Source organism: Panthera leo, chromosome D1, assembly GCF_018350215.1.
Source record: "Panthera leo isolate Ple1 chromosome D1, P.leo_Ple1_pat1.1, whole genome shotgun sequence".
Classification (NCBI taxonomy): domain Eukaryota; kingdom Metazoa; phylum Chordata; class Mammalia; order Carnivora; family Felidae; genus Panthera; species Panthera leo.
Window position 1 is genome coordinate 74,608,829 of NC_056688.1, and position 14,974 is coordinate 74,623,802.

Sequence of the window (14,974 nt, forward strand, 5' to 3'; positions counted from 1 at the left end):
ATGTTTTCCAGCACTCTGAAAAACACTCATTCTGTGCCCTCTCTCGACACCTCCCAAGCCCCAGCTACAGAGTTTAGCTGTAAACTAAAGGGGAAAACAGGCAATCAGCAGCGCGAAGGCACGATCGTACCTCTTGTGACGGTGTTCCGGCATCTCCATTCAGTTATATGCTCACGCCTACCTGTAACACCTTGGAATATACTTTTCCCTTCACTAGAAAAGCTCCCTTTTCCCTTCCCTGCTTGGAAAGCTCTGTAAGCCCCTTCTAAGATCCTGTTCAAACGTCATCTCTTCAGCAGAACTGTCCCTGAGTCCCTTAGGAAGAACTGGGCACTCCGTCTTCGGTTCTCACGTCTCTGTTCAGAATTGATCTGTTGGTGCCCGCATCCCCAACCCACTCGGGGTATCTGTGCACAAACCTGTGCTTTACAACGAGTGCAGATTCCTCAGTATAACCCAACCAACTAGACACAGTTCTCGTCCTCCTCCTACACACGGAGAGACTGGGACTTGGAGAGACTGAGTCATTGCTCAAGGTCACACAGTTGGTAAGTGGCAGAACCAGGCTTCAAACTCACTTTGCCTCAACCCGAGGCCCAGGGTTTATTTAAACCACTAAGTGTAGGGCCTCGGACACGGACCTCCCCGTCTCCCGTGCCTGTACTCTATCTGACACCAGGCAGATATTCAAGATCTGTTTCTTGAAAAACTAAATTAAAAGCAGGTTAGACCCCGAGCATGAATAAATGGCTCACTAAAAAACACAAAGTACAGGGGCTCCTGGATGGCTCAGTCAGTTAACCGCCTGACTCTTGGTTTCAGCTCAGGTCATGATCTCACAGTTCATGAGTTGGAGCCCCGCATCAACAGCGTGGAGCCTGCTTGGGGTTCTCTCTCTCCCTTCCTGCCCCTCCCCTGCTAGTGCTCCGTCTCTCTCAAAATAAACACATAAACTTACAAAACACACACACACACAAATACAGGCGTTGGGATTGGACTGCCCAAGTATGAGCTCCAGATCCCTCAGTAGCTGCCCAGTCTTGGGCAAGATCCTTGAATTTCCTATGCCCTCAGTCTTCTCACCTGTAAAATGGGAATAACCAGTGTACTTCAAAGGATTCTTAAGGAGATTAAGTGAATTTTGATCCTCCCAGAAGTTTTGATACAAGATACACGGAAAATGCTTAGAACGGGGCCCAGTAAACTCCCAAAACCGTTAGCTGCCACCATCTTGTACGTCAGGTGTTGCCTGTTTCTCGGTTAATACAGCCCTCTTTCCCCACATAGCTGAGGTCCACGGAGACTCTAGAATAAGTCTTGTGTTATGCTGATAAATTGGTTCTCAGGAAAGTAAATAAATAAATGAATTTTCAGAGCCCTGATGAGTGGCATTCGCCAATTTCCCTGGTGTAAATGATCCCACGGTGGCTGATTTCAAGCTATGAATGTGAGGGGTCACGCTGCCAGTCTTGGAGGAGGTCAGGAGTTTTACTCCAACTCTCTGTGCCTCAGTTTTCTCACCTTTGAAATAGCATCGCTAAAGCTCCTGGAGGAATGCCTGGCACACTGTATCCTCTGGAAGAGTTAGCAGATATAACGGTTGTTGGGAGCTGTTAACCACACTCACTGCTGCTTGTCTGGTTCTGACCCTGGCCCGGTCCCAGCACCTGGCCTTTCGCCTGATGCCCTGGCAGGCAGTCTCTGCCTTGGTCGCTTGCCTTCTAGGACTGAGGCCTTGTCCACTCTTGCGACTCTCTCCCCAACCCACCTGGAACCAGCATTCTCACTTAGCCTGTGTCGGGTCACCACATCCACCCTGATCACAAACGGTTTTGTGCTGCTGGTATCTAACCTACCTCTGGTTTCAGCCCTAGGTGTCCCTGATGCCCACCCACCCCTGGCCCGGACTAGCTGTGCCTCTGCCTTGCTCTGGATCGTCCACGATGGTCCCATGTGTTATCTGCTTTGTTCTTCATCACTTACAAAACCACTTCTCGGAGGGCCTGTATGCACTTCCAGAGGGGAGAGCCGGAGTTCAGAGTGAGGGAGAGTTGTCCCTCGCTTCCCCCGTTGCCCACCCACCCGCTGCAGCTAGTGAGGACTCCAGTTCCTGCCACACCCCACAGTGAGGGCCAGAGTCCCCCCACCTCTGCCTCTGATTTAACCCTACTGTGCTCAGGCCTGGCCCCAGCAGTGACAGCACAGGCTGGGAAGACCCTGGTACTTTAGGATTTGGTGAAAAGATTCAGGAAAACAGAGTCAGATGCAGGGCCTGAGAGAGGTGAGGCAGAGGCGGCATCTGGAAACAGGTAGGTCTGAGGCTCCTTTGCCGGGAGAGACTACAGAGGGTATAATGGAATGGGAAAGAAAGAGACCAGATGGAACCAGGAGTCAAGGTTTAAATGCAAGCGGGTCTGACCTCCTGAATTCAGATGTAATAAACATCAGCCGCATACCTACTATGCGCCAAGCGCTTTCCAATGCTTTCTTTCATTGGACCCTCGCAGCCACCTGGTGAAAGAGGTATCGTTACCTCACTTCGTATAGGAGCTAATCGGCACCTGGAAGGGTTAGGGACCGGCACGGGCGCAGGTAAGTGTCACTCTAGTCCTGCTCAGATGGCCAACGGAGAAGACGGGCAGAGCCTGGTCCTGGGCCAAGGATAGTTAGTCCTCTCAGTGCCTCGTGCTACTGCACAGCTGGAGACCTGGGGCCCAGGACAGGTTGTCCACAAATGTCCTCAGTTATGGGTAGAATCCCTTGAAACACGACAGCTGGCCATTCTGAGGTCACACACCTTAGAGCAATCATGGCACTCGGAAGAAGGATGGATTGAGAGGCAGAGAGACCCGGCTGAAAACGCTGTGCGCTTTGCCACCCTCTCCCCATGGGATCCCTGGCCAATGTCTGAACCTCTCTGAACCTCAGTTTCTTCCTCTGGGCCGCAGGAACAACAGAGCTGCCTGCTGCAGGGTGGTGGTAAAGTGCAAGTGACTGAAGTACAGAAAGTACCAGGCCACCCGAGGCAGACAGCCTCCTCGTTATCACAGCTGACCTGGCTCAAAGCTTCATTTCCTGGCTCCCTCTAAGTCAACTCCGCACAGGAGACGCTCCAGCTCTTTGTACCAGGCAGTGCCATCAGCTACAAAGGTCGGTTTCCTTTCTCCTCGGGCTCTGTCAGGTGTTTCTGGAGCTAATGAGAACAACGCAGGGCCTCCCCAGCAGAACAGACTCCTTTTCCCTCTGGAGAGCCCCGGGCTGTTTCCAGGTCCCCCTCGTCAGCCCCGGAAACCCTTGGGGCTGGAAGGCTGACTTCACAGGATTCCCCAAATCCTCCTTCACCAGGAAAACTGCCCCACCTCCCACGCTCACTCTTGATTCTCAGCCTTTGTCTCTCCTGTTCCTCCTTCCTGCATAGGCCTCCCTGCTCCTCCTGTCTGAGCTGTGGCCTCGGGCCCTTCCAAGGCCTGCTTCAGCACCATGCCTCCTTCAGGAAGCCTCTCCAGTGAGTCCAGGGCCCGCTGACCTCTCCTCTGGCTAAATTCTTCTCCCAGGATTTGATTTGTGACTCAGAATCTGGCAACAGCCTGCACCCCACCCTGGGCTGCTCCCTGCTCTCCTGCCCTTAACTTGGGCTTCCGTGAGTTGCCCAGGCTAAGAAGGGGCAAAGGACAGGCTTCCTCCTATCTGGCCCACGACATGGAGCCCAGAGCAGAGGAAGAGGGATGGGAGGCAGGGCAATGTGCATCCAGCATTTCCTTGTACACTCAGATTTGAAAGGAAGACAGGGAGGGGGGACTAAGTGGGAGAAAAAGAAGGAAGTGAGTGAAAAGTGAAAGGAAAGGGAAGGGCAGCCATGTGAGACTCAGGACCAGGGTCACAAGAGGATGGATCTAGGCGGCTTTGGATCATGTTTTAAGGCTCTCGGTGAATTATCCCCTGATTATGTAACTCTTTGAAAACTGCTGGAACTTGATCTCCTCCAGGCAGCCTTCCCTGATTGACTCTGGTCTCTTCCCTGGCTCCCTGAGCTACACTGCTTTGAACCCACTGATGCCATTTCCCATGATGCTAGATCCTCTGCGGAAGGGCTGGAGGTTTCTGCCTCACTGGTGGTGAGTTTCACTCTACATTTATAATCTATAATCAGAGATGTCTCACCGTGTCTCTTTTATCAGCTTCAGAGGGTGGCTGAGATTTGTTTTGCACAGTTGTTGTGAATCCAGTTTGCCTCCAACACAATCTTGAGACAAGGCCTGCTATGATTTTATACCCATTTCTTTACTCTCAGGTTCTGTTGGGTCTTAGACTCAGTCCCTGCCCTCAGCCAGCTGCCAGCCTAGAGCATCGAATCAAAAGTCAGGAGCTAATGTCAGGAGCACCTGGGTGGCTCAGTCACTTAAGCGTCCAACTACGGCTCAGGTCATGATCTCACAGTTTGTGAGTTCAGGCCCCACGTCGGGCCCTGTGCTGACAGCTCGGAGCCTGGGGCCTGCTTTGGATTCTGTGTCTCCCTTGCTCTCTATCCCTTGCCTGCTCACACTCTGTCTCTTTCTCTCTCTCTCTCTCTCAAAAACAAACATTAAAAAAAAATTCTTTTTAATGTGCTAAATGTCAACTGAGGCTGTCTTACAGGAGTGCCTAGGAGGGCACAATGGGAGGGTCTGGGAAGCTGCACAGAAAGACGACGAGCATCTTCAGGACAAGTGGGAGTTTGGCAAACAGCAGGGAAGGCATTCCAGGCAGAGAGCACTGCTGGGGCAAAGACCAGGAGAGATGAAAAGAGCAGGGCGGCAGGAGAAAGAGGGCACCTTGGTGCAGCTGGAGAGTGGGCAGCAGAGGGGACTCACACGCCACGGCAGACGGCTGTGTGCAGCAGGCTAGGGCGTACGGACTTAAACCCGGAGGTGGCTTATTCTCAGTAGGATGAAGGCAGGTATCGCCACTGGAGCTGGCATTTAGAAATCCGTGTCAGTGATGCTGGGGGTGCAACACCATGGGTGGATCCCCCAAACTGCTGTATTTCACCAAAGACCACATCTATGATACGATTCATATGAAGATCGAGAACAGACACAACCGTTCTGGTTGGCTCAATAGGCTGAGTGTCCAATTTCAGCTCAGGACATGATTTCACGGTTCGCGAGTTCAAGCCCCGCATCGGGCTCGCAGCTGTCAGTGCAGAGCCCGCTTCAGATCCTCTGTCTCCCTCTCTGCCCCTCCCCAGCTCTCTCTCTCTCTCAAAAATAAACAAACATTAAAAATTTAAAAAAAAAAAAAAAAAGAACAGGTAAAACATCCAGAATGACAAAACCAGGAGCAACAGTTAACCTCCGAGGGCAGGTACTGACTGGAAGGGAGAAAGAGGGAACTTTCAGGGCTGCTGGAAATGTGCCACATCTTAATCCTGGTGATGGTTCCATAACTTCATTCACTTGCCAAGACTCACTGAAGGCAACATTTAGGGTCTGTATGTCTCCCTGTTCATAAAATATATCTTTTTAAAAAAAAATTTTTTTTTTTAACGTTTATTTGTTTTTGAGACAGACAGAGAGACAGAACATGAACGGGGGAGGGGCAGAGAGAGAGGGAGACACAGAATCGGAAGCAGGCTCCAGGCTCTGAGCCGTCAGCCCAGAGCCCGACGCAGGGCTCGAACTCCCTGATCGTGAGATCATGACCTGAGCCGAAGTCGGACACTTAACCGACTGAGCCACCCAGGCGCCCCTCTTTTTTTTTTTAAGTTTATTCATTTATTCTGAGAGAGACAGTACACAGGAGGGAGAGAGAGAGAGGGAAAGAAAGGGAATCCCAGGCAGGCTCCGCACCGTCAGCGCAGAGCCCGATGTGGGGCTTGAACCCAAGAACCGTGAAATCATGACCTGAGCGGAAACCAAGAGTTGGTCGCTTAACCGACCAAGCCACCCAAGGTCCCCCCATAAAATATATCTCACAAATGCGTGTGAGCGCTCTTGGTTGTCACAACAACTGAGGGTGTCGCTGGCAACATTTAGAGGACGGGGCCAGGGATGCTTTCACAATGAAGAGCTCTCCCACTCAAAGGCCAAGAGGGGCCCTACTGGGAAGTATTGGTGAAGGCCACAGGCAGCACCAGGGGTTTACAGAGCAGAGAGAACTGCCCATTTCTGGGTTTGGGGAAGATAGGGCTTTGGCCATGATGGGAGCCCATGAGGTCCAGGCATCTCAGGGCAGTGAAATGGCGGAGAATGACCTATGACCGGCACTGCCATTCTGGGGCTTTGTGTTTGGTCAACTTCAGCCTGCTGTCCTGAAGCTGCTCAGGCCCAGGAGGGGCCCTGCACGTCCCTCTGAGGTCCCCCAGAAGAGGCTGAAAGGAGGCTAGCCTGAGAGGTCAGAGACAGTTGATGTCAGAGGGAAAAGGAAATGCCCCCCGTCTGGCCTCCAGGCCTCATGATAAGCACCACGGATGATGAATGATAATCTTCCCCTGAAATGGAGTCTCAGGGAGGAGGGGCGCCCTGGGAGATCAGGTCACCGGCAGTGGGGCGGGACACTGCTGCCACAAAAAACCATTTCCTGACATCATGGGCAAAAGAAGGACACAGCTGACTTACACTCAAATGCTTGCCTCACCCCTTCCCTCAGGAAGCCTTCTCTGATCTCCATGCCGGGCAGGTGTCTCTCCTGTGATCCCACAGCCACTGGCCCTACATGAGAGGACAGTGACTGCCTTGGTCTGAATTCTGGCTCTGCCACTGACTTACTGTGTGTTCCTGGCAAGTTCCTTAAGCCTTCGGAGTCTGTAAGCCGAGGGAAATAAAGACCTTCTGTACTGAACCGTTATGAGGATTAGGCGAGATAATATAATGAGCACTCAGAAAAAGTCAGTGTTTATCATTATCATCATAGCACACAGCAGTATGGAGCACGATCACCAGGTTACTTCTCTGGCACACCTAAGAGTTGTAAGCTCCTTGTGGGCAGGGTCCTTGTGGCCGTGTGGATTCCCTGGCACAGCAAATACTTGCATGCATGAATGAACTGCATCCACTAAGACCTCTCCTGAGAGCTTTCTTTTCCACCCACGATGTCTCCACATCACAGAAATGGAGGCTGGATTCATTTGTACTCCATTCTTGCCTTCTTTCCTCTCTGCTATCTCTAAGGCCACGCAGAATCCATAAAAATCTACTTTTTAATTTATTTATTAAGAAACTTTTTTTAATGTTTACTTATTTTTAGAGAGACAGAGTGCAAGTGGGGGATGGGCGGAGAGAGACGGAGACACAGAATCCAAAGCAAGCTCCAGGCTCCCAGCTGCCAGCACAGAGCCCGACGCTGGGCTCAAACTCACGAACTGTGAGATCATGACCTGAGCCAAAATCGGATGCCTAACTGACTGAGTCACCCAGGCGCCCCAAGTGTTTATTTATTTATTTTTGAGAGAGAGAGAGAGAAAGAGATTGGGAGCAAGGGAGGGGCAGAGAGAAAGAGAGAGAGAATCCCAAGCAGGCTCCACGCTATCAGCACAGAGCCGGATGCAGGGCTCTATCCCACAAACCATGAGATCCTGACCTGAGCCAAAATCAAGAGTCAGACACCCAACAACTGAGCCACCCAGGTGCCCCCAAAAATCTACTTTTTAAACTTTCATGGCTTCTTCCCAGACTCCAAACTCCTAAGACTTCAGTCAGTGACCTTTTTTATGGTGGGCCCACAAGAATCCTTTTTTTTTTTTTTTTTTATTTATTTTTGGGACAGAGAGAGACAGAGCATGAACGGGGGAGGGGCAGAGAGAGAAGGAGACACAGAATCGGAAACAGGCTCCAGGCTCCAAGCCATCAGCCCAGAGCCTGACGCGGGGCTCGAACTCACGGACCGCGAGATCGTGACCTGGCTGAAGTCGGACGCTTAACCGACTGCGCCACCCAGGCGCCCCATGAATCCTTTTTAATAAAAGCCCCCATGGCTTCTCAAAAAGTTAAACCTCCACTTCTAGGTCCATAGCCAAAAAACTGAAAGCAGGGGCTCAGGTGCGTGTTCATCAACAGTCATAGGAGCACTGTCCATGGTAACCGAAAGCTGGAGGCCACCTCAGTGCCCATCAACGGATGATGAATGGATACGCAAAATGTGGTATATATGTACAATGGAATATTACTCAGTCCTAACAAAGAAGGAAATTCTGACACATGCCACAACATGGAGGAATCTTGACAACATCACGCCAAGTGAAACAAGCCAGACACAAAAGGGCAAAATACTGCGTGATTCCACTTGTATGAGGGACCGAGAACAGGTGAATCCACAGAGAAAGAAAGTAGGGTACAGGTTACCAGAGGCTGGGAAGGAATGAGGAATTATTATTTCATGAACAGAGTTTCAGTTTTGCAAGATGAAAAGAGTTCTATAGATGGATGGTGGTGATGGCTGTGTAACACTGTGAATGTACGTAACCCCACGGAACCGTATGCTCACAAATGGTTAAAAGAGCCAACTTTATGGACTTCATAATTTTAAAAAAGCACCCCGAACTGAATCAACAAAATGCTGGAGGGACTCCGTCTCGAACCGGAGGGTGCTGGGTACCACTCTGCCATGCCCTCAATGCTCTACTGACTTTGGCCTCCTGACTCATGACCTCCCTATCCATCCTTTCCTTGGCTCTTGCTCTGGTGTCCCCTGTTCTCTTTCTGCCCCAGGACCCAGGGCCACATCATTGGTGTCCATGAAATCAACTCACATTTTCCCACAGTCACCCCTTCCCCTATCCTTGGGCCCCTCTTTAGACCCCCCCTTGGTCCCATCATCTACCCTCTTGAGGATGCTTAAAACGGATGCCTTGAGAATCAGAGACAGAAAAGTTGTGGTTGAGGATGTTCACCTCTATATCGACCGATGAGGAAATGGTTAAGCAAAATACAGTAAAGCCACTGAGGCTAAAAAGAAGATCCTGATGGAACACAGAAGTTATGATACAATGTTAAGTGAAAACTGCAATGTACTACAATTAGATGTGGGCTGATTTCATCTATTAAAAAATACAGACCTTTAGAGAGAGGCAAACCAAGAAACAGACTCTTAACGATAGAGAACAAACTGACGGTTAATGGAGGGGCGGGGCGTGGGGTGTGGGTGAAACAGGTGAGGGGGGTTAAGGATTGCACTTGTCACGAGGAGCACCTGGCATTGTATGGACGTGCTGCATCACTATATGGTACACCTGAAACTCAAACTATGTTAACTAGCCGGAATTTAAATTAAAAAAATATGTAAAACAAACTGCAGGAAGAAAAAAAAAATACTGATCTTTAGAAGAAACAGAATGGGACATCTAAACCCATGGCTAACCTTACATTTGCTTTATAGTATGGTCATGTTATTTTTACAATACAATTCATTTTTTAAGGCCAGGCAACACCCTTAGGCAGATGATGAAACATACAATCTTTGGAACTGACACCCACATGAAATCCACAAATCCCCCGAGTGGCTTCCAGAGAGTTCCAGGAGAGGGGAACGAACACTTCCACTCTTAAGACAGACATGTGGAAGCCTCTCTAATGAGTTCAACAACCACCTCACCATGCAAAGGAAGGACAAATTTAGGGTCTTTATTTTTGCCATCACAGTGACAAGGAGATTTGGCCATGAACAGTTTATCCCCTACATTAGCCCAAAGTTAGAAATTCTCACCAAGATGCTTGCTCTTGAACAAATCTGCAAACTGAGGGCTTCTCATACTTGAATGACAGCACATTCAAATCATCTGAGTGTTATCATTTTGATCATACTGCAGCTTACTATCCCATAATATATTTAGGGGTTCGTATGGTTCCGAGGTATGAAGCTTCATACACAAATGGTCATTTCTAATATTCATTCATTCAACAACTATTTAGTAAGCCACTGCTGCGTGTCAGGCTCGGCCTGCTAGTCATCAAGAATACAAGAATAACAGGACTCTGGTTCTCTTGGGACTCATTAACACTGTGATTTCTTATTCCTCAGGCCTGTAAACATCTACAGGATCTGGCCCTGCCCCTCTCTCCTACCTCTTCCCTTACCAAACTTCCTCTCCACCTATCTCTTATAGCCCCTCAAAACACCAAGGTATTCTTACCCCAGGGCCTTTGCACTTGCAGTCTTCTCTTCTTAGAATGCTATTCCCCCTGGTCTCCCCACATCCTTTAGGTCTTTGGTCAACTATCACCTTCTCCAAGGCAATTCTATCTAAAGGCAAAAGTCTTCCTTCACTCTTCCTCCTCCCCACCCTGTTTTATTTTTCTCCAGAGCACTGCTCACCCCCTGAAATGTCATATCTTTACTTATGTTTTATTTTCTGTCTCCCTTGGTAGAGCTTGGGCAGGAAGTTCATCTTTTCCAGCAATGTATCCCCAGAGCCCAGAACAACCTGGCACATAACAGATGTTTATATGTATCTGGAGACTGAATGAATGAATGAACAAACTGGCTCTTGACAGTCTGGGGTGCTCAGTGAGCCAGGTTTGCAGGAGTCATTATGGCTCCCCGTCAGATCCATGGCCCCCACTCAGGCTTCCCCATTCCTCCTCCTGCTGGGCTCGCTCTGTGAATGACATTCCTACCCACTCAGGCTCAAAACCTTGCCACCACTTCTCATTCCTCCGTCCCTCCAGCACCCATAACTGCCAATTTTGGTGACCCTCTGGCCTCCTGCATCAACTCCTTTCTCTCTTCATTCTTACAACGCCCCCCCCCCCATCTCTCACCTAGACCACGGTCATTATTTCCTACTTGGGCTGCCTCCCAGCAAGTCCTCCCCTCCAGTCTGTTCTCCACAGGGCAGCCAGGATGAGTTTCCTCATGGCCAGGCTTGATCACATCTCTCCCCTACCCAGAAACTAAAGACCGGATGCCTGGGTGGCAAATGCAGCTCAGGTCATGATCTCACGGTTCGTGGGTTCGAGCCCAACATCGGGCTTTGCGCTGACAGCACAGAGCCTACTTCGGGTTCTCTGTCTCCCTCTCTCTCTCTGCCCCTGCCCTGCTTGCACTCTCTCAAAAATAAAAAAACATTTTAAAAAATTAAGAAAAAAAGAAACTAAAGACCAATCCCTTAGGTCAGCATTCAATCCTCCCAGAAACTGCCTCCACCTTCCTACCTAGCTTTCCATCTCACAACCCCTCGGTTCTCCTTTTTGCTCCAGTTGGAACGAACTGCTTTTGGTTTCTACATGTGCCTTAGAAGCCCCACTGCCTGTTTCCTGCTCATGCTGCTTCCAATACTTGAAATACTTTCCCTTCTTTCTTCTAGTGTACTCATCATTTAGACCCAACTCAAACGCTACACAGCTTCTCCAAGAAGCGGTTCCCGATTTTCCGGAAGAATATAAAGTCCATCCTTCTCAACTCTTTCCCAAAGGTCATCTGTTTCTCTTTTGGGGCAGGTGTCAGAAAGCACCGGCAACATGAGATGTAGAAGAAAGAGTTCAGAACCCAGATTCAGATGATCTGAGCTGAACCCACAGCTCTCTGGGTCTGAGACTTACGAAGTATGCACCCTTAGATAAATTAAACTCTGGAGTCTTAACTTCCCCATTCGTGCAATGGGAACAATCACACTATGACTATCATGGGTGTGTTAGGAGAATTAAATGTAAGTGACAGCGTAAAAAAAGCTTTGGCACTAATAAATGACTAAATTCGGTCATGATCAGCAGCTAAACAACGGGTAAACAAAAGTGTGACTTGTCCCGGGGAGGTTTCATGGAGGTCTCTTGCTGGATGAGCCCTAAATCCAGGAATAGGTCAGTGGGGAAGGGATTTTCTGAGGCAGAGGGACTCTGAGGCCCTAAAATCCCATATCCTCAGGCAATCCGAAGAGGGAAGAAGCAGAGGGTATATCCACAAAGCTGGGGCCCTAATGGTATTAATAGCTACCGATTCTGGAGCTTTTCCTGTGCCCCAGGCACTGCGCTAAGTACCCTACATAAATTATCTCATCTCATTTTATTCCCTCACAGAGTAATAGAAGAGGAAAGTCAGGCCCACAGCAGTTATATAAATAAGTGCTCCCCTCCCCCACCCCACCCTTTCAACAGTTCAGACCTAAAAGCCTGAAAATTTCCAAGCCAATGATCTTATTTTTCAGATGGGGAAACTGAGACCCTCAGAGAGGTGATGAGCATTTACCGAAACTGTCCAGCCAGTGAGGAAGAACCTGGGCCTGGAACCGAGATCTCCTCACTCCCAGGGTGGGAGTCACTGCTCGGCAAAAATCCAGGGGTACCACTCATTTTAGAGTATATGTCAATGGCGGCTCTGGAGGACAAAGCCATTTATGTGGACCACAATGTGGGTGGTGGTCCTTGGAGTTATGCCACCTAGTCATCCTGGTTCTGCTCCGTGCCAGGCTGCTCACCCCACTCAGGAAGGCAGCTCTTGAGACGAGAGCCTCAGGCCCCCAGAAGCCGAACACTGCCCTCCTTGCCAACCATCTCATTCAACGAAATCTCCTCAAAAGTGACTGACTTCATCCATTCACCATCCAGCTTGCACTCCTTCAACGTACCTCTCGGGGCACCCTGTCTGCGCCAGGCACCGGGCTCAGCTCTGGGGACACCCAGCTGCCCTTGAGGGGAGCCTTGCCCTGAGTTACCACCTGAGCCTGGTGAGGCTGTAGCTCAAGCTTCCACCAAAGCTTTGTCAGCAACACCAAGGGCCATACTGAACAGACATGAAGGAGGAAGGGGTGGCCCAACATCAAGGACTTGGGGACCTCTGCAAAGAGATGATGAAAAGGGTCCGGCTGGAGTAGAAGACCCAGGCCCTTAAGGAGGAGGAGAGAGTGACTGGGATGGCATAGAGTCAGGTCAAGGTGGGGGAAGGGGTGGACTCCTGAATGCCACGTCAACCGGTCCAACTGAGGACACAAGCTCAGTGACCCCTGGGAGAACCCAACACTATGGAATCTGATCTCTGGCCTGGAGCTGCTTCATTCTCCCAAATTAAATCCCAAACCTGGAGTGTTTGCTTGCATGAAAGAGCCCTCCTTTGGGGCTGACTGAGGCAAACTAAAGGCCAACCCTCCCCCCCCACCCCCCTACCCCCATCCCCCCAGTAAGGATGGTAGCAAATGAATGGCACCTACCGCTCCAAGTAGAGACAGGGCTGGAATTACAAAGAAGCTCAGATGAATTTTGGGGTTCAGGGGCTTCAATGGGTATAGGATTGAATTATGTAGGAAGAAAATGAGTATGAAAGCCAGAGACCCTAGATTCGAATGCAGGCTTTGTCACTAACTCTCTGGTGACCTTGGTCAAGCCACCTCACTGGACCTCAGTTTCCCCATTTGCAAAGTGAGGGGATTAAATGAGTTCCAAAGGTTCATCTGATCCCGACCCTCTAAGCCAGTGATCCTTACTAAGGTAAGCCCCTCAGGGCTCTGATTCGGACAGTCTCGGGTTTTGCAGGAGCCTGGGCCTCATCTAGGAAAAAGGGGCATGCTGGGGGAGGGGAATGCGCTGGGCGCTTATTTTGGGGGTGGGTGGGGAGCGGGTTGTTTAAGCTACACGGTTGGTCCGGGGGAGGCGAAACGAAGGGAAGGCTGGGAGCCGCGTTTTACAGGCCAGCAGGCTAGCTGCGATCTCCAGCCTCCCTCCGGGGCTTCAGACCCTGGAGAGGCAATGCAGCCAAGAGCCGCGCACCAGCCTCGGTTGCCGAGGCTCGGACCCGGGACCACCGTCTCGATCCTTCCCGGGAGCCGTGCACGAGCTTCGTGGGGAGTGGCTGCTGCTCTCTCCCCGGTACCCAGCGGCGGGACCCCTCCCCGGCGCGGGGCCCCCTCCCCCAGTCCGGGGGCGCAGGGAGCCCCATGGGGGCGTGGCGGTGGCGGGCGCCGGCTTCTCAGCCCCGGGGGCTGGAGGAGGTCTCGGTCGTGGGGCCGCCCGGGAGGGACCCCACGCTCTCCACCTACCGGCTCCCCACACAAAGGCGCCCACGGAGGCGCCGCACTTACCGGCCAGAGCGGGCTCCGGGCGCCGGCGAGCGGGCGGGCGGGCAGGCTGGCGGGAGGATGTGCGCGCGCGAGTGTGCGTGTGTCTGCGTGTGTTCCTGTGTGTGTCTGCGCGAGTGTGTGTGTGTGTGTCTGTGTGTGTGTGACGGGGGCCGCGCCGAGCTCTGTGCGTCTGCGTGTGCGGGGGCGTCCGTCCGTCGGTCCGTCCGCCCGGCGCTCCGTCCCGCGCTCCGTGCGCGCTCCCTAGCCCGGCCGCCCCACCAAATGCGCTTGGGCTGCGGAGTCGCCGGCGCAGCCGCCGGGTCGGCTCGGCACCCCCCAGCCCCGGCTCCGCCCCGCCCCCGGGCGGCCTGGCGCCTCTCCCCGGGAATTGCGCAGGGCCCGCGGGGCTGGCGGGCGGGGCGCGGGAGCTCCGGCAGCGCCCAGGGCCCAAGCGGGGCGGGATCTTGGACCCCTAGTCCCCGACCCTGATCTCTGGAGCCCCCTCCCCCCCTACTCCGCTCGGAGTCCCCGCGCGCGCCGCCCCCGCGCGGAGGTTGCCTGGACAGGGAGGGCGGGGGAGCTGGAGAACCGCATGCATTTCATTCATGATTTTCTCTTCACGGGAGCCCCGGGCCCGGGCTGCGCCTATTCGGCGACCGCCAGAGGGACCCCAGCGGGGCCGTGCGCACCGAACCCAATGCGGGACGTACAGACAGATGGGGGTAGAGGAAAGCGAGACAAAGGGGTCAGTGCCGTGGGGGGTGGGGGGGCATGCATGGAAAGGGTGCGGTGGCGCTCCCCGATGTTGCCCGCACGATGCCAACACCTGCACAGAGTGGTTGCATACCCGGGCGCACACGGCGCCGGGTGCCCAGGACCTGCTTCAGGGCTCGGAGGAGGCACCTGCCTTCCCACTCTTCCCTCTTCAGTCTCTAGGGAGCAAGACCGTCCTCCACCAGGTCTCTCCCGCCTGACGCTCGCCGCTGGGCGCGCACCTGTCTTGGCTTTCTCATG

General features: G+C 52.1%; 1 protein-coding gene across 3 annotated transcripts in view; it reads right to left on the reverse strand.

Annotated features, from left to right (window-relative positions):
- PTPN5 (protein tyrosine phosphatase non-receptor type 5) overlaps positions 1-14,064 on the reverse strand; it is a 54,744-nt gene extending 40,680 nt beyond the window's left edge. For 2 of the 3 annotated variants that reach the window (XM_042906522.1, XM_042906521.1), the window contains exon 1: positions 13,982-14,064. The gene's annotated coding sequence lies outside the window, so the exon portion shown is untranslated. The remainder of the gene's footprint in view (positions 1-13,981) is intronic. The other variant, XM_042906523.1, reaches the window with a different exon arrangement.
- Positions 14,065-14,974: the final 910 nt, after the last annotated feature.